At 43.4% G+C, this 23,591-nt stretch overlaps 1 protein-coding gene across 4 annotated transcripts in view; it reads right to left on the reverse strand.

Moving 5' to 3' along the window:
- Positions 1-23,591, reverse strand: part of LOC124774943 (GMP synthase [glutamine-hydrolyzing]) — a 181,746-nt gene that overhangs the window by 147,569 nt on the left and 10,586 nt on the right. The window contains exon 2 of one of the 4 annotated variants that reach the window (XM_047249645.1): positions 9,707-9,880. The exons of 2 other annotated variants lie outside the window; for them this stretch is intronic. The gene's annotated coding sequence lies outside the window, so the exon portion shown is untranslated. Of the gene's footprint in view, positions 1-3,738; positions 3,846-9,706; positions 9,881-23,591 lie in introns of all 4 variants that reach the window. One more of the 4 variants, XM_047249646.1, reaches the window with a different exon arrangement.

Consider the following 23,591-nt stretch of genomic DNA (forward strand, 5'->3'; position numbering starts at 1 on the left):
TTTTACTGCATGAACAGCAAAAACATAGTAAGCAATGAACTTTTTTTTTCTTTCATCATTTTGCAGTTGGAGGGGGTGGGGTGGGGAGGGTGTTACTGAGAAAAACTTTCAAAAAGCTTTAAAATTACATGTAAAGCTTCTTGAAAGCTGTTAAGTGCTCTCATTCTCAAATACTGAATGAATAGTGTGGGCAATTTGCACACCATGAGTTATGCTCCTCAAAAAATGTGCACAGTTTCTAACTTTGATACTATCTGTATTGTGTTAAATCTTTTAACATAAGACTGTACCTCTTTTATTGTAAAGGTCTCACAAAAGTTCTTGAAAGCTGGGCGCCACAGGGTAAGTCGGTGAGTAATTTTGTCCCCTTCAAACTACTGTGGAGGTTACTGCACAGGAGAATATCTGTGATAGGTTGAGGCCTTACATGTGTGAGAGCTCTGTGTACTGCTATTAACTCCACTGTGTACATGCTGCATACAGTAGAATGAGAAACTTTTTCATAAACATTTTTGTTGAAAAATGTACAGCCTACTTTCTCATTATTTATGGAGCCATTGGTATTACAAGATCAACAGTGTTAATGTCAACCACACATAATGCTGTCATCGTGTCACACCAACATCAGCTGGATATAGTAACTTCAGGCTTGCTGCCATACGACACTTTGCTGGGTGCAGAATCTCCATCACTCGCTGTGAGATTGACAGGTGGCACTAAGTATGCAAACAGCAGTGACTGCTAAAGGCCACACTCCCAACATAGCAAAAGGCATTCATCCATGCCTCATTAGTTTGTGCATGTGGAATACTGGGGAGGGGGGGGGGGGGGAGGCAGATGGGGGAAGACACAGCATCGAGATAGTCATACTTGCTCGCAATCATCACTATACCAGAAGCTACAAATCAGTAAGCCAAGAACATTATACAGTTAGATGTACAACAGACAGTTCAATAGAGAAACATAAGTATTTTCTGTTACAGCTTTTGCCACGTTGGTTACATGGAACACTGTAAACAAAATTGTGTAAACTTTACCCATGCAATTGTATGTCTTTGTGTTTGTAGTATAAAAGTCTACCTTGTATCCAATTCCTGCAACTGAGGAGACAACATGTGTACCGGATGAGGCAATAAGACATAACACCCATTTTATTTCCTGTATGTTTCCAGATATCAAAATTAAGTTTTCTGCAATTGATTATGCTGAGGGGCATGTAATGTTCTGTATGGATAATGCTCTGAACTCTGGCACCAACTGAGATATTAAAACACATACGGCATTTTCAATGGAACCATATACTTTTCGTGATTGCATACAAAAACTTCTGGAAATACGATTACCAGGTGTAGAAGTATGAAACCAGAATTTGGTTGTCATAATTACACGTCTGGTTGTTTGAAACTCATAAACAATATTATCTCCATTGCTGTTTATACATTTCTCCCACCTCTCTGGCAGGCTATGAATGCCATTTCAAAAAAAAAGTAGTTCTTTTGAAGTGAACCCATCAGCGAGCCATTTTCATACAAATTGCAGCATTGTTCAGCAAGAACACACCCCAGTGATGCAAACAGATGGTAACCACACGGAGTCAAGTCTGGAGAATAAGCCGCATGCCCTAGTATTTATCAACTGAATGCCTCTTTCGTTTCCCTGATCCATTTTGCTGTGTGTGATGTGGTGCTATCATGGAGCAATATGACTTTGTGTCGTCTTTTTCCACATTCCGTTTGTTTTTCACATAATGCTCTATTTAAATGGATCACTTGCTGTTGGTAGCGATCAGTGTTAACAGTTTCACCAGGTTTTAGCAGCTCATAATAGATGACAACCTTCTGATCCCACCAAACACAGAGCACTCTCTACTTTCCAGCGTCTTGCAGTAGATGTCGATGGTCTGCCTGGATTCACCCACGATTTACAATGCTTGGGATTCCCAAAATATTTCCATTTTTAATCACCTGTCACTATTCAATACAGAAATGACTTTCTTTCGTATCAAGCGAACAGCAGTTCACAAATGATCTTTAGATTTGCTTGCTGTCTTTCATTCAGTTCATGCAGAACCCATTTCCCCACTTTCTGCACCTTTCCCACAGCTTTCAACAGAAGAGAAACTGCTTTCTGTGTCACATTCAATTGTTCTGCAAGTTCCTGCTGGGTTTACGTATCATCATCTTCATCCAATAAGGCCTGCAATTCATTGTCTTCGAACTTTTTCAGTGATTTCCCATCATTTCTCACGTCAAAATAAATCACATCTGAATTTTTTTAACCACTCAAAACACTGTGTTTTCCCAAAAGCATGTTCACTGAAAGCTTTGACATGCATTTGATGTGATTCTGCAACAGTTTTCTTCAAATAACAACAGAAAACCAATGCTGTCCACAAATCGTATTTCATAGGCACAAAATGGACATGTTCACAGGTTTGAAACAGATACCGTTGTATGGTATTTGGGTTACTGTGTTTTGACAGTGTCATCAGCCATTACAGGAAGCAGATGGTGCTGCATACGTGGGTCATGGGACTTACACTGACAGCTAGCAGCATCTATAGGGAAATTCCAGTTTCATGCTTCCACACCAGGTACAGTGATATAGCGCTCGTTAATACTTCTGTTGAAACGTCTTGGGGGGGGGGGGGGGGGGGGGGGTCCGAGAAACGCCCTAAAACTGGGAAGCAACGTGGTCAGAGTTGGCTACTGCACCAAACAGGGCCCTCAAGCCAGACTCAGTAGTTACACGCAGCAAGACAGGCCTATGCTACTATGATAAAACTCATTTCTTATACGACATAAGATACAAAGTCAGCTACGGTTTTTGCTTGTGAAACAATGGCATATACTAGCTTCCATTGCCATTTCAACAACATTTGTTTGACATTCGTCATATAAAAATAGCATTTCCCCTCATTAGTATACCTGTCTGCATGTAAGAAATGTTGAAGCACAAATGACCTGCCAGTAGACAACACAGCGCCTGCTAGTTCTGCAGTGGAGACAAGTAAACAGTTGAAACACTTCATATGAAGACATAGCCTGGCACGAGTGTGTTTACAGTGCAATAGCCAATTTTGGCCGGCTTGCTTTTCAATTTCAGAATATTTTTTGGATTCTTCTGCAAAGAGTTTCAGGCTCAAAAGTAATCAGCACTATATCAATATCACTGCACTCATCTTTTCAAGCACTTTTGGGTGTTGTTAAAGAAAGTATGTCACATCATACTTGCTTCCATATCTTGATCGATACCAGAGTTAAGACATTAAGATTCTTTATTACATACAAAAAAAGTGCCCTTCGGTGTACTATTACTTGCTAAAAACCTGATTTCAATATCTAAAACCACTGATAAAATAAAAGGTGAGTTATGTTTTGTACATGATGCACCCTATATATCAGAGTAAAGATGCTCATCGTGGAGGACCAAATAGAGCCTGTGGTGATGAATATTAGTGTGTGTGTGAACACTGATGTCACACCAGAGATACATAAATATCACAGGTCATGGAATATATCATGTGTGAAGCTCCACATGCAGTTAGCAAGCAAGTTACAATGAGAAAAAACAGTTCTCAGTTCACATCTTTTAACCTAACTGCTGCTATTCTCCCTTTTTCCAAACAATTCATAAGAAGATAGATGTTGAGGTTCTCAAAAAACATCGTGTAACAGTGATTTTTGGCCTACAGTACATCTTAACCATATTCTCAACTAACAGTTGTTGGTGGCATACCTTTACAATTGGGATATCTGCTTGAACAAGGAGACCATCAAAAGGGCTCGTGCAGAATGTTCCAATTACAAGGTGGACTGTGCTGTGGTGCTCAGGGTCTAGTAGGACTGAAACAGAAGGTGCTGCTGACCCATAAATAGCACATCCTTAGTCTAATTGGGCTAAAATCAATGGCTGCTAAAAATTTATAAGAGTCTTTCTGAGGAAGCTAAGACCGTTTAACTTCTGCATATGAATTGTCTTGAGCTGCTTTATGTGCAGTACCCATGTAAGTTTACACGAGAACAGCAGTCATAAAAAGCTTAAGTAGTTTACCACTTCTAACCATCGGTTATCAAGTTATAATCTAGGTTGTGGGTGGGTGGACTGAACTCTGAAAAAGTTCATTACCTGATAAGCGTATCCATGTCTTCTGGACAGCACCTAAAGATGTTATAATGATCTGTTGAGCACAATGACTTGGAACTATAGTGTAGACAAATGTTTGTGAAGATACACAGTTGAAAATAAATTTCATCCTGCAATGGCAGCAATTCCATTTTTGGCAACTGCGAAGAGGGTAGATCTCAAGATTGAAACATGTGAAACACCGTTTTTTTCTGTACATGTTGATTACTGGAGGCTCCGGCCCTTGCCAAATATTTTTAAGGACATGAGGATAGTTAGTTTGTTATAATAGTCACTAAGGTGGCGAATCATTGGCTTGTGTACGATATCTGGGTCTGGGCAGGTACCAGTATCTTTGTACTGTGTTAGTGAATTACTGAATTCTCAATCTGTAGAAAGGGCATTATAGGTCTGTATGTGTTGAGAACATTATGTTCTGTTTAAATTCTACATTGAGTGAGCAAAATCTAGGTGACAATTGTTTTAAGCTGATATTTTAGCACTGCACATCATCAGGAATTTGGCTATGTCATAACAATTGGTATGAATTACTCTCAGTCTAAAACTATAACTATTCCATTTGGGAATTGATTCATCACAGTTCAGCTTACACTTAGGCATCTGCTGTATATGCCTTCACTGAAACAACATATCGTTCCCCAGCAGTACCGCTTCACATTAATTAAATAATGTGATTTTGCTCATGGTCTTTTCTACATAATTACATTGTCAGCAGAGGAATGACTCCTTCGTTGTCGTTATGCTTTTTACCTGTTTCCGTTGGCCACAGCTATTTTGTGAGAGTTGTTGTTGTTGTGGTCTTCAGTCCTGAGACTGGTTTGATGCAGCTCTCCATGCTACTCTATCCTGTGCAAGCTTTTTCATCTCCCAGTACCTACTGCAACCTACATCCTTCTGAATCTGCTTAGTGTATTCATCTCTTGGTCTCCCTCTACGATTTTTACCCTCCACGCTGCCCTCCAATACTAAATTGGTGATCCCTTGATGCCTCAGAACATGTCCTACCAACCGATCCCTTCTTCTAGTCAAGTTGTGCCACAAACTTCTCTTCTCCCCAATCCTATTCAATACTTCCTCATTAGTTATGTGATCTACCCATCTAATCTTCAGCATTCTTCTGTAGCACCACATTTCGAAAGCTTCTATTCTCTTCTTGTCCAAACTATTTATCGTCCATGTTTCACTTCCATACATGGCTACACTCCATACGAATACTTTCAGAAATGACTTCCTGACACTTAAATCAATACTGGATGTTAACAAATTTCTCGTCTTCAGAAACGCTTTCCTTGCCATAGCCAGCCTACATTTTATATCCTCTCTACTTCGACCATCATCAGTTATTTTGCTCCCCAAATAGCAAAACTCCTTTACTACTTTAAGTGTCTCATTTCCTAATCTAATTCCCTCAGCATCACCCAACTTAATTAGACTACATTTCATTATCCTTGTTTTGCTTTTGTTGATGTTCATCTTATATCCTCCTTTCAAGACACTGTCCATTCCATTCAACTGCTCTTCCAAGTCCTTTGCTGTCTCTGACAGAATTACAATGTCATCGGCGAACCTCAAAGTTTTTATTTCTTCTCCATGAATTTTAATACCTACTCCGAATTTTTCTTTTGTTTCCTTTACTGCTTGCTCAATATACAGATTGAACAACATCGGGGAGAGGCTACAACCCTGTCTTACTCCCTTCCCAACCACTGCTTCCCTTTCATGTCCCTCGACTCTAATAACTGCCATCTGGTTTCTGTACAAATTGTAAATAGCCTTTCGCTCCCTGTATTTTGCCCCTGCCACCTTTAGAATTTGAAAGAGAGTATTCCAGTCAACATTGTCAAAAGCTTTCTCTAAGTCTACAAATGCTAGAAACGTAGGTTTGCCTTTCCTTAATCTTTCTTCTAATATAAGTCTTAAGGTCAGTATTGCCTCACGTGTTCCAGTGTTTCTACGGAATCCAAACTGATCTTCCCCGAGGTTGGCTTCTACTAGTTTTTCCATTCGTCTGTAAAGAATTCGTGTTAGTATTTTGCAGCTGTGACTTATTAAGCTGATAGTTCGGTAATTTTCACATCTGTCAACACCTGCTTTCTTTGGGATTGGAATTATTATATTCTTCTTGAAGTCTGAGGGTATTTCGCCTGTTTCATACATCTTGCTCACCAGATGGTAGAGTTTTGTCAGGACTGGCTCTCCCACGGCCGTCAGTAGTTCCAATGGAATATTGTCTACTCCGGGGGCCTTGTTTCGACTCAGGTCTTTCAGTGCTCTGTCAAACTCTTCACGCAGTATCATATCTCCCATTTCATCTTCATCTACATCCTCTTCCATTTCCATAATATTGTCCTCAAGTACATCGCCCTTGTATAGACCCTCTATATACTCCTTCCATCTTTCTGCTTTCCCTTCTTTGTGAGAGTAAGTTATCAAATTGTGTGTGGTATGGGTAATCAGATTCATTGCCTCCTGCTCTGTCTCTTGTCAATGTCCTTTCCTTGGGATTATGTGACATAAGCTTTAGAGGAGTAAGTTTCCCAACTGACTTTTCACAGGGACCATCTTGGTAGAATGCCAATGGGCACTGAATACAGTACTGATAACATAACTGGTTACGGTCACTGTCAGGCAAATCACTGACGGGCACACCATTTAAATGGTGTAACAATTCTTCCATCTCCTGGTAGGAGGGCAGCTCTGTCTAGCAGGAGTTGTAAATTTCAAATGATTACTAGTGTACACAGTTGGATTTCAACAGCTACAGCCTCGAGTATGGTGTTCAGAAGTACCTGCTCACTGAAAGTAACAATGTGCAAATGCCTCCTGAATCCCTCATTGCCTTAGTTTGACTGTTACTAAAACATGATAGTTTCTCACTGTAGGCAGCTGACTTCCAATCACCATGATTTTTGCAGTTAAACACATATGGATGAAAATAAGAGTATGAACTGAACTAAGTTCAGCAAGGAGACTGTAATAGTCATTACAATTTCATTCTACACTCCTGGAAATTGAAATAAGAACACCGTGAATTCATTGTCCCAGGAAGGGGAAACTTTATTGACACATTCCTGGGGTCAGATACATCACATGATCACACTGACAGAACCACAGGCACATAGACACAGGCAACAGAGCATGCACAATGTCGGCACTAGTACAGTGTATATCCACCTTTCGCAGCAATGCAGGCTGCTATTCTCCCATGGAGACGATCGTAGAGATGCTGGATGTAGTCCTGTGGAACGGCTTGCCATGCCATTTCCACCTGGCGCCTCAGTTGGACCAGCGTTCGTGCTGGACGTGCAGACCGCGTGAGACGACGCTTCATCCAGTCCCACACATGCTCAATGGGGGACAGATCCGGAGATCTTGCTGGCCAGGGTAGTTGACTTACACCTTCTAGAGCACGTTGGGTGGCACGGGATACATGTGGACGTGCATTGTCCTGTTGGAACACCAAGTTCCCTTGCCGGTCTAGGAATGGTAGAACGATGGGTTCGATGACGGTTTGGATGTACCGTGCACTATTCAGTGTCCCCTCGACGATCACCAGTGGTGTACGGCCAGTGTAGGAGATCGCTCCCCACACCATGATGCCGGGTGTTGGCCCTGTGTGCCTCGGTCGTATGCAGTCCTGATTGTGGCGCTCACCTGCACGGCGCCAAACACGCATACGACCATCATTGGCACCAAGGCAGAAGCGACTCTCATCGCTGAAGACGACATGTCTCCATTCGTCCCTCCATTCACGCCTGACGCGACACCACTGGAGGCAGGCTGCACGATGTTGGGGCGTGAGCGGAAGACGGCCTAACGGTGTGCGGGACCGTAGCCCAGCTTCATGGAGACGGTTGCGAATGGTCCTCGCCGATACCCCAGGAGCAACAGTGTCCCTAATTTGCTGGGAAGTGGCGGTGCGGTCCCCTACGGCACTGCGTAGGATCCTACGGTCTTGGCGTGCATCCGTGCGTCGCTGCGGTCCGGTCCCAGGTCGACGGGCACGTGCACCTTCCGCCGACCACTGGCGACAACATCGATGTACTGTGGAGACCTCACGCCCCACGTGTTGAGCAATTCGGCGGTACGTCCACCCGGCCTCCCGCATGCCCACTATACGTCCTCGCTCAAAGTCCGTCAACTGCACATACGGTTCACGTCCACGCTGTCGCGGCATGCTACCAGTGTTAAAGACTGCGATGGAGCTCCGTATGCCACGGCAAACTGGCTGACACTGACGGCGGTGGTGCACAAATGCTGCGCAGCTAGCGCCATTCGACGGCCAACACTGCGGTTCCTGGTGTGTCCGCTGTGCCGTGCGTGTGATCATTGCTTGTACAGCCCTCTCGCAGTGTCCGGAGCAAGTATGGTGGGTCTGACACACCGGTGTCAATGTGTTCTTTTTTCCATTTCCAGGAGTGTATCATCATTAAAGGAGGAAGTTTAAGGGCAGCAGAAGTTAAAAGGGTTTTGTTTAAGCCACTATTCCTTCCCCGACTTCCTGTACCAATGGTGTAATTATTACCTACAGCTACACTAGTCATTCTGCAGGAAGAAGATTCAACTTTGGCAGTGCAATCAAGGGAAGTTTTTAATTTGTGTCTCGTCTTTTTCTCCTGTTTCTTTAGATGATTTTAGTTCTTGTGGGGACCTGTTGGGTGTGCATTTGAATAGGAGGATAATTGGGCTGTTTAAAGTCCAATGCTCTTACTCCTTTCTCCCACTGACTTATTTGTGTGAGTCAGTTAAAATACAGGATGTACCAGGGGCTGTCCCACTCCAGCAACATTGTACATGGATGGAAAAATCATGGCTGCATCAGAAGGAAATCCAGTGACACAGTATAGGTTGTGTTGCTCCCAATTTTTTTCCAGCCTTTGAAGTACGACAGATGATCAAATGTCATATTTCTGTGTCTACCTTTCCTTTTTAAAGAAAGTCAGGCAAACTTGCGGTGGTCTAAGCAGTTTGTGCGCAGTGAAGGTAGTTCCAAATAGCAACCACAGTGCAGAGTTTTGCCATTGTTTGCAGAAACATGTTCCAAAGTACAGCAAGACAATGTGACCTATCAGAAACTTCAGAAGCATCTTGTGGGTGGTGGAAGTAAGTCTTGACTTCAGACAAGAAGTCTGAAGTCAAGACAACCTGCCACCATCATAGTTCAGTTGAGCATCATGTGTGTTCCGTGTTAGACCTGTTGGATGAAGTGGTTGTTTAGTGTGTTGGTTCTGAACTGAGAACAGGAAAATGAACTAGCAAAGGATCAATTTAGAGTTTTGTTTTAAGTTTGGCGAGACACTGAAAGAAACGCACACAATGCTAGAATGTGTTTGTGGGGATCAAGCACTGTCCATGAAGTGTGTGTACGAGTGGTTCGCCTGTTTTCGGGGAGGCCTGGAAAGTGATTCTGACAATCCCCGTAGCAGATGACCAGTGACTGCCAAAGTGATGAAAACATTGAGAAAGTGAGGACATTAATCATGAATAACCACCGATTAACTGTGTGCTTGACAGCGGATGAACCGCAGATTAACCGTGAATCTGTGCAAGAGATCCTTACCCAGCAGTTAGGGAAGAGGAAAACGTGTTGTATTGTGCCACATCACTTGACTGACGGTCAGAAGCATGCACGTTTAGAGGCTTCACAGGATTTTGTTAGAAATGGTGGATGCTACACCCAATTTCTTGAACCGTATTGTCACTGAGGATGAAACCTGGTGTCTCTGGTACAGCCCTGAAACAAAATGGCAAAGCATGGAATGGTGTTCTCCGAAATCACCTCGTCGGAAAAAAGTCAAAGCCGAAAAATCATGCATCAAAACGATGCTCATCACGTTTTTTGATATTCAAGGCATTATCCACAAGGAATTTCTACCTCAGGGAACAACACGATAAGTTGAAATTTTGACCAGTTTCATGCAACATCCATGCAGAGCACGACCCTAGTACCCACAACAAGGTTTCCGTGTTTTTTGCTAATGACAATGCTCGCCCACACACAGCCAATATCGTCAAACATTTCCTGGCGAAAGACAGGGTGGTGCAACTTGAATATCCACCGTACTCGCCAGATCTCAACCCTCCAGACTTCTCCCTATACCCTTGACTTAAACTCGCTTTGAAAGGAAAGAGATTTGACGATATTTCTGGCATCCAATGAAATGTGACACGGCTTTTGAACACCATCTCAAAGGAAGACTTTTTGCAAAGTTTCTAGGCCACGTATCGCAGATCTCAGCAATGCATAGTTATGGGAGGTGACTATTTCAATGGACAACAAGGTAACTAGTTCATAGTTCATCTACGTTAATGTTACAGGGCTATTCACCAAACTTTGTCAGAGGTTGTATTCAGGCATTTATAAGGGGTAATGCTTAGAAGAAGCTTAGAGTGTTTGAGCTTGTGTTTTAGTTACTGCTTTCATCAATAAGGATCTATTTCACATTTTTTCTATAACAGCTGCTTTGCCAAACTTATCTCTGATGTCCTCCCCTCCCCAATAAAAGCCATATGTTTCACTGTCATGAAGGAATCACCATGTCTCCTAGTGTAAACTACATATTGAGCAAACTGTCTGATTCCTCTTTTCCTAAAGTGTCCCTTGTCCCGCAGTGTGGCTATGGAAACTGAAGGCTGAGGCATCCCGAGCAGTTCTACAAGGCCATTATATGGTGAAGTTGAATCCTTTTAATTTGTTATGCGTCCACCATGACACCACTACTCTTCAGCTTATGTGGGGAGGTAACAGTTCAGGCATCATTCATGTGAGCCCTGCAGTGTCAGGGGGCTACAGTAGAAGGCGTACATGATGACCCCACCATATTGGACTGGCTACTGCATTAGATTTTTTGCGTTGAGTATTGTCCATGTTCTAGGGATACATACCACCTCAATGGTAGGCTGAGAAGTTTCTCCACTATCTACTTTTCCTGCCTTGACGCTTCAGAAGACATTTCCTTTACCATGTTTATTATTCTGTTAACTGCCCCTCTCATTTTTGTACGTCTCTCTAAAACCTGCCAAACTGGCTAAGATGGGGTGTGAGATCCACAATGTATGACAAATTTAAGAATTCTGATATAAAAATGATTATGTACTTACTATAACTGACAGCACAAAAACTTTAAAATCTGGCACACAATACAATGAGGACTGCAAGAATATTCTATAATAGAAATAACATTGAGAAAGGGAGACTCCTGAATATAAAAGTGGAAGACATCTTTAACATAATCCCCACCCTATCCATCCCCTCCTCTTAATCCCGGAATTGACATTGAATCCTATAATAATAATGTTCAGGACATTAATTTTTGTAAAAATCTGAAACCTGGCTGTGAAACAGCAACTGTGTAATTCAAAATACATTGAAAAATCAGCCAACCAGTTGCAAATAAAGGTTTATTATCCTCTGACCATGGTTTCGATATTTGTAAAAGTATCTTCTTCAGAAGTATTGGCCTTATTACATCCCATGATGCAACAGGGATCACAAGATAAAATATTTGCATAAGTTACATGTACATTATGTCAGAGACTGAGGCTTACTGTCAAAGGCACATCATGTGATGTAATGAGGCCAATACTTCCGAAGAAGATATTTTTACAAATATCGAAAACATAGTCAAGGGATAATAAACCTTTATTTGTAGCAGGTTGGCTGATTTTTCAATCTATTATTAATTTTTGTGCCTGACAGCTTAAATACATGAACATGATTCTTACAGGATTTACAAAGAGGTTTCAAACGGGTTTTTGGTGTGGCCCTTACTTCTTACTCAACACTTCCTCCACTGCCCTTCTGTAATCAACATATACCTACTCACAGGTTTATAGTTCTCTGTGTGTGTGTGTGTGTGTGTGTGTGTGTGTGTGTGTGTGTGTGTGTGTGTGCGTGCGCGCGCGCGCAGGGGGGGTAAAGGTTGGGGGGGGGGGGGGGGGGGGGCAGCAAGCGATCATGTATGTGGTGTGCAGGATAGATAAGTTACTCAGTTCTCAGTATTATGAAGAGGTATTTCTACCCAAGTTATTCTTCACTTAGTATGCTTAGTTACACAAAATGTACACAATCTGAGATGGTTAGTTGACCGTGTATCAACAGTTTTCCTTGCACCTGTATTATTTATTGTTATTTTAACTTCATATTGCTATTGATTTTGATATATTCAAAATGAAAATTGTTTGTAAAGGGTAATTATTCTTGTTCTTCCCTGAGAAATTACGCTGTCTATCATCACACTTTTCTGCTTATTTGTGCTGCCCTCCACACTTTGGTGACCATACCTGCTACAACTGCATCACAATCACAAATTATAAGCTATGCAAACATCCTTAATGGGAGCCAGAACGATCTATCTCCTTCATGTTAATTTTAGCAAATAGAAGGAACATTTTTTCTAACACCATTAAACATATTGCTCTGAAATTTGGACCACGTGTTCTGTGAATATTTCTCTACAAAGTTATAATGCCATGTTAAGAAATATTTATTGGTTTTTGTTTTAGAATTTTTTTAAACAGACGCTTTTTTTTCCTCTAAAATTTTGTACTTTTTCTTCTATAACTCTTGAATTATACAATTTTTTTTTACAATTTCTTATAGAAATGAAGGAAAAAAAGTAAATAATATTGTGTATAAATTTCATTGATATACTGTTAGCAGTTTTTGAGAAAATGTTCCTCAAAGATGAAAATTTTAAAGTTACGGGAAATGGCTTCCAAAGTTTTTTAATACATTCCTGCCCCATATGATGGATTATCAGCATCCTCTTCTTTTGCCAGTGTTAGTTTCCTCTCCACTGGTCTTTTCTTCCTTATCGCTGCATGTTGAAGGCTTTTGTCTCTTCTTCCTGCACCTCTTAGTCTTTCTTCACAATTAGGCAAATTGTGGAAATGGTGTTGTGTCCTGGTTGGAAACCTAAATGTTTCAGCACATCACATTTGATAATGTTTGTTGCCACTGCATCATACACTCCAAAATGCAATGTTTTTATCTGTACAAACACTCTTTTGGGAACCCTAATCCAAATTAAATTATTTTCACTTTCATTTGGATTTTGTGTTTCCCCATATAAACACTTTTCCAATAAACTTGGCAGTGATAAATCTCCAAATATGGGCTTAATTACACCCATTACAGCATTTGACAAACTGTTTTATGGGCATATTTCTTTCCTGATAGGTACTTACACCACGAGTCATCACCTATGGGGCACAGTGCATGTTGTGGGTGCTCATTTGTCGATACAGTATGAAAAAATAATGCCCATACTGCTCTCCTCATATGCTCAATGCTTCTTGTATTTGGCCTAATTGCACACCCATAATACACCTGCAATCTATCAATTGCTCCATTGGTCAATCTTCCTCTTCCTCCAAGGGTCTTACCACCACTAAGCTCCTGAGATCCTAATGTCTGCTTTAGTTTGCGCAAGCGAGCCCCCATGCGCTTCTGCACATGTCCAATGCACTCCTGTTTCTTGATGTGAATTTCATTGCCATAAGGTTTGAGTTCCTCTACAGCTTTATATCCCTTAGAATCACCATCTCCTAGATAGTTAGCATATCATACATTATACCACTCCTGTGATCTGGAAAAAATTGTTTTCACTCCCTCTACTTCCATCACTCCACTCGTGTCATGAAAATTTGCTTCACAACTTTCACTATGTTCGTCCTTGGTATTGCCCTTACATCTAAAATGTTTTGAGAGAATAGCAACAGCAATTACTTTGCAACTGTCTCCACCGGTAGCTGTCACAACTACATTTAGAAATTTATGACCTCTACGTTGCCATGATCCATCTAAAGCAACAGTTAAATCTCTATAATTCCCATTATTTGTCACAGCTTCTTCAACTGCTTTCTTCATTGTTGCTCGAGCAATATCTTCAGCAGAAGATCCCACGAATTCATTATAAAATCTAAACTTGGTTGGTGGTTTTGGCAAGTTCATAATTCCACATAACATTGTCCCTGCATCACTGCCCTTGCCAATGCAACGCAAGCCATACACTAGCCTAACATTCATATCATACCCCCTCTTTCCACTATTACCACTATGAGGAATACTGTTAGAATTAGAAAACAACTTCTGCAGCACATTTGTTACACTTCAATAACATTTTACATGCCAAACCAGTGTATGAAGTTATTTTCAATTCCAGTCCTCTTTCTTTGCAAATTTGGCATAATACGTTATGTTTCACAATATTAGAGAACAAGGAAATGTTAATTATTTCATTCACATCATTACTGTCACTTTCATAGTTTTCAAATTTTTCTTTGCTGTCACAAAGTTTCTTGCTGGAAGTAGTTCTATCAGACTGATCTGGAGTAGTCAGTGAAGCAGCCTGAGCAGCATCTCCCTTCGAAACAAAATATTTCTTCTTCCACTCATTGTGACTTTCCTTAAACACTCGATTGCTGAAACGGAGCATACTGATATCCACAAACCAAATACGTAAAATAGGTATGAGCAAAATTCGTCAAATATGCAAAATTGAACAGCTAAACAACAGAAAGCAAACTCCACAAGTCAACACACACGGTATAGCATTTATGTTTACTGATATGAACAGTCACTTGTCACAGAGATAAAGCCATACAATGTTGGAAAACAAAACACTGTCTAATTCCAGAAAGATACCCTGCTTGCAACCAGTGAGCGGTGCCGTCAGAGGTGACACACCAAGTCGCTACAACCGTTTACGCGGCGCGTCAACTTTGCAGCGATAAAAAACGCACTTAGAATTCACTTAGAAGGGTGAAACTTTATTTGTTTTATTCAGAAAACTCCAAATAATTTTATAATGAAAAACCAAAAAACGTTAATTTTTGTCATTTTCATCGTTCCGGCTCCCCTTAAAGACGTCAAAGTCCTCATCAACAATAACTCTAATATAAACCTGGGCAGACTTCCAAATTACCAGTTTTCAAAAAAGTTTAACAGATCCTTCAGAAGTTTAGTCTCTACTGCTGATTAAGTTATGATTTTCTTTATTTACTATGAGGTGGTCAAAATCTGTGCCTGTTGATAGCATGACAGAAAAACACACATACTAGACAATTGAGGTATCTTCTGAAGTTGTCAGTTACTTCTGCAGATGAGTTCAGTGCTTGGTGCAAGAATTCAACTACACCTTTCAGCCAGTTGTTTGTAGTTAATGTGTTCCAAATCATCGCTCTTTAATAAAGATCACAGTTTATACAAATTCCTTGTACACTGTCACAAATATGTTACTTAACTCCCGTGTGACTGTGTTTTTGGTGAACACTTAGATTTATTTCCAATATGTCACAGTTGTCAATTTCTGGTTTTAACAACCTCTAAATACTAAGTATTATGTGATCCCACCACTTTCCGTAAGTTCTTCAAACTGCACAGCAGATTAATACCACCAAACACCTTGGGGTTCTTATACCATTACAATGGACCCATATGCTGTTGTATAACAGGCATTCAATAAGTAACACAACACCTTTTTTCTGAAAGGTTGGTTGGTTTTATTAAGAATTCCAGTGCACCATATTATCTCTCACTCTTTTGGATACAAAACCCTAATTATCATCCTAATCTCCGTTCAATGCGATGGCCTTATGCCCCCTTACTGGGAGGACCTGTATGCCAACACAGTACCACTCTACTTGTCTACGTCGGAGCCGACGTCTTGCTGCATCAATAATCTCCCAATCATTCACGTACAGATTCCCACGGAGCGCATGTTTCATTGGGCCAAACAGATGGGAGTCTGAAGGTGTGATATCCAGGCTATAGGGTGAATGATGAACAATCCAACAAAGTGTGGGGCTTGCATTATCATGGAGAAGAACAGTTCATTTGCATTTTTTGTGGCAACGAACAAGCTGAAGTTGTTTCTTCAGTTCCCTGAAGGTAGCACAATACACTTCAGAGTACGTCATTGCACCATGAAGGAGGACATTGAACAGAATAAACTCTTCAGTCCCACAAAACTGGCGCCATGACTTTACTAGCTGAATATGTGGACTTGAACTGTCCATTGTGTGGCACCATTCCACGGATTACTATTTTGTTTTCGGCTCGAAGTCATGAACCTATGTTTCATCACCTGTGATGGTGTTTGACAGAAAAATTGTCACAATTAGCCTTGTAAAGTGCATGTAATTACCCACAGATGGTCCTTCGTTGTTCTTCAAGGTCTTCTGTTAGGTGGCAGAGAGCCAGTGGGCACACACATTTGAGCACCCCAACTAGTGGACAAATGTGTCAACCCTACCAACAGATACTTCCAGATGAGCAGCTAGGTGTCTGTTTGTGATCCACAGATCACCTCGAATGAGTGTGTCTGCATATTTCAACATTGCAGGAGTCACAGCCGTGTGCAGCTAGCTGGCACACAGGAGACAGGACAGGTTTGCACGACCTTGTTGCGATGTGACAGATGCCTCGCCTAACAACTCACCATGCTTTTGTTCACAGGCAGACATTCTGCAGGTGCCTATGACTATTTGCAACATTCTGGTTTTCTGCCACAAGAAACTCAATAACTGCTCTCTGCTTGGAACATACCTCCATTACAGACATCATTTTGGAGGCTACATACAGCACCGCCAAGTGTTGGTATCTTATGGAACTATAAGGGCTGAAGTGCAGATACTCCATGCTGTGCCACAACAAATTCCACATTTTTTCAACCAAAATTGGCCAAGAAAAAAAGCGTTGCATTACTTATTGAATGCCCCTCGTATTATTCTGACTAGCCAATGTGCGACCAAATTTGAAACACCTCTAGGGCATAATGTACTTCTGAGTCATTAAGTCTCACCCTGCACTTTCAACCGTATGATTCAAATATAAGCAGTAAAAGCCTAGAATGTTACAGAATTGCTGAAAGCACAGTTTCAGCACTCATGTGAAACATTGTAAGCACAGCCGACTGTTTCAGCCTACTCTATCAGTTGTAAACATGTTGGTATAATGTAAAAACTTAAGTGAAGGATATCACAAGTTGCAATATGAGCCACAGTCTCAAAATGGTTTCATCCAGTGCTTTGACTTTTGCTGGAAGAACTACTTTAATAGTTCTGGGCATTCCGGAATTCGGTATTCAATGTTTTTGCAAAAAACGGGCTGCAAGACAAGTGGAAAAAATGAATGAGCTACCCATTCTGAAACATACTGAAATCTCCTCTTTACTATTTTGGAAAGAAGCCTTGACTCTTAACAAAAATTTAAAGCTTATGTCACATTCACCTCATCAACCAAAATGAATGACATGCACCATTTTCCAAATCATTTCTGGTAAAAGATTATAAGTATTATGTGGAGTACTTACTGCCATTCATCAATATTTTTCTTCCTATAGTGATAGGAATGCAACATTTACATTTAGGAAGCACCTGAAATTTCCTCACTCTGCTTTATTTACTCACTTAAAGTGAGTCTGCTATTGTGGCATGACTAGTTTTAATGAAGTGTTAACTGGGTTTGGAGAGGAAAGTGTTAACTGGGATTGGAGAGGAGAATTATCTATTAGGTCAATGCATAAGTTCATAGTGTTTTTGTTTTGCATGTTGGTATTGCAGTTGTTATGGGTTCATCTATTGACCATCTTTTTGATTTGTAGATCACTGTTGCCATTTGAGTTTATGTATCGCCATTCTGTCATTTTTAGATAGCTAGTGGAGCTGTGAATGATCGAAAATGGAGTGCCAAAGTGGAGTAATCTGAACATTTAAGACATATTCTTCTGTTTGAGTTTAATAGGGGGTGACAACAGTGGAGGCAACCAGAAATGTTCGCACCATGTGTGGGGATAATGTCATTTGACAGAGCACAACAAGAAAATGTTTTTCTCATTTTCAGGAATATCATTTTGACACTAGTAGTAGTGCTTCATATTCAGAAGGCCATTCAGGGTTTAATGAAGATAGTTTAAATGCATTAATCCACAATGTTCCACGTCAGTGTACTCAAGGAAGGGCAACCTGATGAACTGTGACCGTTCACCTATCGTGCAACATTTGCACACAATGGTAAAGGTCCAAAATTCAGGTGTATGAATACCGCACATTTTACGCCAAAAAAACCAAAATCAACTGGTGGCTTTATGTGCATCTCTGCTTGCTAGTCATCAATTGGCTCACGAAAAACACCAACTATCACTATACTGTATCATTACTCGTGACTAGAAATGGTGTATTTATGCTAACATAAGGAAAAGAAAGGAATGGTTGAGCTCAAACAAAGCAACAACTCCTCGTACATAGAACTGCACACATCCACAAAAGATAATTTATGCATCAGGTAGAACAGCGACATTATGGAATACTGGTTGGTTCATGGGGGTTGAAGGGACCAGACTACAAAGGCCGCCGGTCCCTTTTTCCATGATCATGAAACACCTACAAGGAACAAAAACAATCAACGGCGGTGACAAGGGATGACACAGAACAAATAAGCCACAGACAAAGACCAGAAAAGAGGAATTACAAATACACAGAGTATTACAGTGGTTGGCCGACCGTGGAAACAAAAAAAGGGAAAGCCAACCATTAAGAGAGACACTAAAAAGCCCAATCTAAAACCATAGGCCAAAGGCCAGACTCAACACAAAAGAAAGAGACAAACCCTCAGATCAAGCAATAAAAGCTCCCCTGCACGAATAAAACTCAAAACTAAGCCTGTCATGGCAGCATCATCTGTTAAAAGTGCAGGGAGCCTATCAGGCAGCGTAAACATCTGGCTGAGTGCAGTTAAAAGTGGACAGACCAACGAAATGTGGCCACTGCCAATGCTGAACCACAGCGACAGAGGTATAAATGGAAATGTCGTGTGGCTAGGGCCTCCCGTCGGGTAGACCGTTCGCCTGGTGCAGGTCTTTCGATTTGACGCCACTTCGGCGACCTGCGCGTCGATGAGGATGAAATGATAATGATGAGGACAACACAACACCCAGTCCCTGAGCGGAGAAAATTTCCGACCCAGCCGGGAATCGAACCCGGGCCCTTAGGATTGACAGTCTGCCACGCTGACCACTCAGCTACCGGGGCGGACAGCGACAGAGGTGGGTGGGTCCTCGCAGCACAATAAATAACCGTGCGTCATCAAGGTGTGGCAAATGTGCAGCCGGCAGAGTACAACAGAGTCCTTGCGAGAGGCCCGCAAGGAGGAGCGCCACACACTGGTAGTCTCCTTGATGATCCAAAGTTTGTTGGGTGAAGGCAGGGTGCGCCATTCGTCACCCCAGGTACCAAGGACCTTCTGCGGCAAAACTGAACGGAGATCACACTCCAAAAGGCCAATCTCCAAAGCCGGTTCACCGACAGCATGTTTGGCCAGTGTGTAGACAAGTTTATTACCCAGGATGCCGACAGGACACGGGGTTCACATAAAAACCATGGAGCCACAACAGGCAAGAGTATGGATGGACTCCTGAATAACCATCACCAGATGAGAGCGAGGAAAACACTGGTCGATAGCTCGTAAACCACTCAGGAACTGACTACAGATAACAAAGGACTCATCTGAGCAGGAGCAGATATACTCTAGGGCGCGAGAGATGGCAACCAGCTCGGCAGCCGGCAATGAGCGTTGTTCAGAATTATCTCCAAGAGTAAGAGCATAACCAACTTGACCAGCAACCATCGAACCATCGGTACAGACCGTGTCAGAGTTGTGAAACACGGCAAGGATGGAAAGAAAGCGGCAGCAGAGGGCGTCAGGAGGGACTGAGCCCTTCGGGCCCTGTGCCAAATCCAGCCCAAGGCACAGATGGGGCAAACACCACGGGGGTATATGTATATGGGCCCGGAAAATAGGTGGGAGGGGGAAAAACTCAAGCCCAGAAAGAAGAGCCCAGACGCGAACCGCGATCGTACACCCTGACCGGGGCCACCGTTCTGGAAGATGGACAACCGAGTTGGGGAACAGGAGAATGCCCAGGCAAATTACAAACACCCAGCACAAGCTGCCAGTAGTCGTTGGCACCGGATCTGCAATGGAGGGACATCAGCCTCCACACAAGCAGGCTATTTACAGGGCTTGTGCGGAAAGCTCCAGTTGCAAGTTGGATCCCGCAGTGAAGTATGGGGTAACGCAACCGCAACGCGGAAGGCGATGCCAAACCATATGCCAGGCTCCCATAATCGAGACGGGACTGAATCAATGCCTGATACAGTTGTAGAAGTGTCGACCAATCAGCACACCAGCTGGTGTGACTCAAGCAATGAAGAACGTTAAGATGGTGCCAAAACGTTTGTTTAAGCTGCCGAATATGAGGAAGCCAAGTCAACCAGGCATCAAAAAGCAAGCACCTCCACCACGGCAAGAGGTTCACCATCAAGATAAAGCTGTGGCTCAGGGTGAACAGTGCGACGCTGGCAGAAATGCATGACGCCGGTCTTGGCAGCCGAGAACTGGAGGCCGTGCACAACAGCCCAAGACTGTGCCCTGCAGATAGTGACCTGTAGCCACCATTCAGCAACCGCAATGCCAGTGGAGCTATAGTACAGGCACAAGTCATCAGCATACAAAGAAGCCAATATGGACATTCCCACAGCTGCAGCTAGCCCATTTACAGCAACTAAAAAGAGGCAGACACTCAAGACAGAGCCTTGCAGGACCCTGTTCTCCCAGACTCAGGAGGAGCTATGGAAGGAACCAACTCGCACGCGCAAGGAACGAATCGACAGAAAATTTTGAATAAAAAGCTCGAGCGGGCCCCTAAGACCCCACCCATGAAGCGTGGTGAGGATATGATGTCGCCATGTCGTATTGTACGCCTTCCGCATGTCAAAGAAGATGGCAACCAGATGCTGACGGTGGGCAAATGCCATGCGGATGGCAAATGCCGTGTGAATGGCAGACCAGATTATCGGTGGCAGAGCGGCCCTTACGGAACCTACCCTGGGACAGAGCCAAAAGGCCCCGAGATTCAAGTAGCCAACTCAACCTCCAGCTCACCATGCGTATGAGCAACTTGCACATAACGTTGGTGAGGCTAATGGGGCGGTAGCTGTCCAGCTCCAGGGGGTTCTTGCCTAGCTGCAATACTGGGGTGATAATGCTTTCTCACCACTGAGAGGGGAACTCACTCTATCCAGATACGGTTGAAAAGGTCGAGGAGGTGTCGCTGGAGAGGTGTTTGAGCATCTGATAGTGGATGCAATCTGGCCCAGGAGATGTATCAGGGCAAGCGGCTAGGGCACTGTGGAATTCCCACTCACTGAATGGAGCATTGTACGATTCGGGATGGCGCGTATGGAGTGAAAGGCTCCGACTTTCCAACTGCTCTTGCAGGGAGCGGAAGGCCAGTGGGTAATTCGTAGAAGCGGAACGCTGAGCATAATGCTCTGCTAAAAGTTCTGCAATCATATCTGATTTCGTACAGACTGCTCCATTCAGGGAAAGCCTAGGTATGCTGACGGGTGTCTGATACCCATAGAGTCGCCTAATCGTGCACCAAATCTGCGATGGAGAGGTACGGATGCCAATGGTGGAGACATGCTGTTCCCAGCACTCCTGCTTCCGTCGGCGAATAAGGTGTCTGGCTCAGGCACAGAGCTATTTAAAGGTAATGAGGTGTTCCAATGATGGGTGCCACTTATGATGCTGGAGGGACCACCCGCAATCTCTAATCGCCTCGGAGATCTCCGGTGACCACCAAGGCCGAAGGGACCCAGAAGAACAGGTAATTGCAGATTCCGCAGCAGAAACGATGCCAGTGGTGATCGTGTGAACCACCACATCAATGGTGCTATGAGAAGGAGGTTCAAGAGTGGCAACAGAGGCGAACGAGTCCCAGTAAGCCTTATTCAAAGCCCATCTGGGGAGGTGCCCAGGTGAGCGACACTGGGGCAGTGACAAAAAGATCGGAAAGTGGTCACTACCGCACAAGTCATCATGCACATTCCATTGGACAAATGGTAGAAGGCCAGGGGCTGCAGACCGAAAGGTCGATGTCTGAGTACGTGCCATGCGCCACACTGCAATGTGTGGAGGCACCATTATTTAAGAGAAAAAGGTCGAGATGTGCCAACACTTGGTCAACGACAATGCCTCGGCCTGTTTCCACCAATCCACCCCACAAAGGGTTATGGGTGTTAAAGACAGCCAGTAACAGAAAAGGTGGCGGCAATTGGGCTATCAGTGCAACCAATACATGCTGCGGGACATCACCATCCATCGAGTGGAAGATAGAGACTGCAGACAGTAACAGCCTGAGTCATCCACACCTGAACAGTGATAGCCTCTAAAGGTGTTTGAAGAGGGACACACTTGATGTAAAGAGAGTTAAGGACATAGGCCCAGACTCCACCAGATACCCTCTCATAAGATCCCCGATTCTTATAAAAACCCTGATAGTCAGGGAGAGCAGGGGTTTGCATCGTCGGAAACCAAATTTCCTGGAGAGCAATGCAGAAGGAAGAGTGAAGGCTGAGAAGTTGACAGAGCTCAGCAAGGTGGTGGAAAAAACCACTGCAGTTCAACTGGAGGATGACATTGTCCGCAGCCAAAAATGCCGTGAAGGGACCGAGGAGGCAAATTATGCTGCTGGATCACCTGCTGTCACCGACTGAGTGCCTGTGCGATCAACTTCCATCGTGTCTGAAGGTCTGGCGAGATCTAGGTCCTCAGCAGAGGCCAGAATCTCCATCCCATCCTCAGATGCAGAGCTTGTAGGTTGCAGTGGGGTGGGCGCCACCGCAAGTTCCTTGGTCTTAGAGATCTTCTTCTTGGATTTTTCTCGCTGCCCCTGGGTTTCACTGACTGAGAGGGCCTCATTGACTCAGTCTCTGGGGCTGAGGAGGATCGCAAAGCCCTACGACGAGCTGCTTGTGGGCACATACGCCACTGGTGGGCATCATCCTTCCCACTGGTGGAAACCTGGTAAGGGAGGGACCCAAGAAACCCTTACCGAGAAGAGGAGAAGTTGGACGCTTCTCTGGCTTAGAAGTGGGGACGAATGTCCCCAATGGTTGGGGGGTGTTGCTCCCGAAGTAGGTGGCACAGGAGCAACAGGTAGGGCAGTGCCTCCCCACAGTCAAGGGGGCAGGTGTAGTCTTACGGCTCGCGGAGCCAAATGGAATTTGCTGAATTGATGGGGCTATCACTGTTCTCGTAGCGGCGGCGTAAGAGGAAGTCATTCGCACAGGACGGAGTTGTTCATATTTCCTCTTAGTCTCAGTGTAAGTCAGTCAGTCCAGGGTCTTATATTCCACGATTTTCCGCTCTTTCTGTAAAATCCTGCAGTCTGGCGAGCAAGGTGAATGATGCTCTCTGCAGTTGACGCAGATGGGAGGTGGGGCAAATGGAGTATTGGGATGTGACGGGTGTCTGTCATCTCGACATGTGACACTGGAACTACAGCGGGAAGACATATGGCCGAACTTCCAACACTTAAAGCACCGCATCAGGGGAGGGATATAGGGCTTGCCGTCACAGTGGTAGACCATCACCTTGA

The sequence above is a fragment of the Schistocerca piceifrons genome, chromosome 2, assembly GCF_021461385.2.
Source record: "Schistocerca piceifrons isolate TAMUIC-IGC-003096 chromosome 2, iqSchPice1.1, whole genome shotgun sequence".
In the NCBI taxonomy this organism is placed as follows: domain Eukaryota; kingdom Metazoa; phylum Arthropoda; class Insecta; order Orthoptera; family Acrididae; genus Schistocerca; species Schistocerca piceifrons.